This window comes from Delphinus delphis, chromosome 4 (assembly GCF_949987515.2).
Source record: "Delphinus delphis chromosome 4, mDelDel1.2, whole genome shotgun sequence".
Classification (NCBI taxonomy): domain Eukaryota; kingdom Metazoa; phylum Chordata; class Mammalia; order Artiodactyla; family Delphinidae; genus Delphinus; species Delphinus delphis.
In genome coordinates this window covers 129,857,048-129,859,408 of record NC_082686.1, presented here as the reverse complement: position 1 = coordinate 129,859,408, position 2,361 = coordinate 129,857,048, and the positions used below count along the sequence as shown (strand labels likewise).

The 2,361-nt window shown below is 36.4% G+C and overlaps 1 pseudogene; it reads left to right on the top strand.

The window, feature by feature from the left end:
- The first annotated feature begins 1,429 nt into the window (after window positions 1–1,429).
- Window positions 1,430–2,097, top strand: LOC132424317 (SIN3-HDAC complex-associated factor pseudogene; annotated as a pseudogene).
- Window positions 2,098–2,361: the final 264 nt, after the last annotated feature.

Below are 2,361 nucleotides of genomic sequence, written 5' to 3'. Positions count from 1 at the left end.
TATAAAGGACCATTACTATGTACATTGTTTAGAAGATCAAAGCTGTCTTATCATTTGAATTTAATATCATTGGTATAGAAAAACCTCATAATAAACCATCAAAACAATGGCTTTCAATTAAAGCTTTTGTTTGCAATTAATAACAAATGCTTTAAAAAACATAATATATTTTCCTTTAATATTTTAGCACTTTACGGCAGTAATCAACTGTCTTTTTAAGTCATATTTAGCAATTTTTTTCCAGAAAATTCATTTATTCAACAACATTGAGATATTATAGCATCATGTAAAGCTGTCTTTAGCTTTACTATTAGAAAGAATGTTGGAGATCCAAATTAAGGAGTAGTAAGTGGTGATCCCCAACCAATATTTCCCCAGTGAGTCAAATTTAAGATTTATAGCATATAAAGGGGGAAATCTCCATTTTTTAATCTTTCAAGTTTATTATAACTTCTTTTTCCATGTCAATATGTTTTCATTGGTGGATCACCAAAGATAATACATACTCTTCTCCAAAGGTAACTTAGAGACCTCACATTACTCTTTCACCAGATTTATAAAGGATAAATGATTTTTATACATGGCTTCATTCCTTTTTACTATTTGACACTGTGGCGGATCCTGATTTTAAACACCATAACTCACTCAATATAATTATGCCCTATTTTATATCTTGCTGTATTATATTTGAAAAGCATGTTATTCATTGTGGTCTGAAAACATTCATAGGATAAGTGTGAAGGTATTAATTTAGTTAATAATGTCTCAAGCAATGTGCATATAATATTAAAATAGATGTTTTCTTTGACTGCTAGCAACACACACATTATAGCAAAAAAAAAAAAGAAATTATTTATTTTGAAGGCTAGTCATGTTATACTAGTATCTAACAAGTAGTGAGATAAATATCAGAAACTAGATTTTATTTTTTTTTAACTTTTTATTTTATATTGGAGTATAGGTGATTAACAACGTTGTGTTAGTTTCAGGTGTACAGCAAAGTGATTCAGTTATACATATACATGTATCTATTCTTTTTCAAATTCTTTTCCCATTTAGGTTGTTACATAATATTGAGCAGAGTTCCCTGTGCTATACCGTAGGTCCTTTTTGGTTATCCATTTTAAATATAGCAGTGTGTAGATGTCGATCCCAAACTCCCTAACTATCCCTCCCCCTCCCACCCTTCTTCCCCGGTAACCATAAGTTCATTCTCTAAGTCTGTGAGTCTAGATTTTATTTTAATGCACCATAAAGTAAAAAGGAAAAGGAGATGGGGTTAGTTAATTAAAAATAAGTACATTTTGAAGGCAGTCGAGGAGGAGGGAGCGGTTGGGAGGTGGGCTTGGCTTGGCGTGCACTCCGCACCTCGGGAACGGTATTGCGCGTGGAACGTCTGCTTTTGGCAGACTGTTGCCCAGAAGAAAATATGTTTGGTTTTCACAAGCCAAAGATGTACCGAAGTACAGAGGGCTGCTCTATTTGCAGAGCTAAATCCTCCAGTTCTCGATTCACTGACAGTAAACGCTATGAAAAGGACTTCCAGAGCTGTTTTGGGTTACATGAGACTCGTTCAGGAGACATCTGTAATGCCTGTGTCCTGCTTGTGAAAAGATGGAAGAAATTGCCAGCAGGATCAAAAAAAAAAACTGGAATCATGTGGTAGATGCAAGGGCAGGACCCAGTCTAAAGACTACCCTGAAACCAAAGAAAGTGAAAACTCTATCTGGAAACAGGATAAAAAGCAACCAGATCAGTAAACTGCAGAAGGAATTTAAACGTCACCATTCTGATGCTCACAGTACCACCTCAAGTGCCTCTCCAGCTCAATCTCCCTGTTATAGTAACCAGTCAGATGATGGCTCAGATACAGAGATGGCTTCTGGCTCTAACAGAACGCCAGTGTTTTCCTTGTTAGATCTCACGTACTGGAAAAGACAGAAAATATGCTGTGGCATTATCTATAAAGGCCGTTTTGGGGAAGTCCTCATCGACACACATCTATTCAAGCCTTGCTGCAGCAATAAGAAAGCAGCTGCTGAGAAGCCGGAGGCTCAGGGGCCAGAGCCTCTGCCCATCTCCACTCAGGAGTGGTGACTGATGCTGATGTAGAAGGGGAACAAAAAATGAGTTAAATTTTGGAAAACACCAACAAAATGACCCTCCTATTTTTAACTTGGATACCTGTCATTCTGCCAAAAGATGATTTCTAGAATAGTGTTGAGTGGGTTGTTTTCCCTCCAGTTACACAAAGTCTGAAGCCAGTATCTAGCTTACTAAAAGGAAAAAAAGAAGTGTACATAATATTTAAGATGCTGAGTATTTCATAGGAAAGCTGAATGCTGCTGTAAAGTGCTCTTT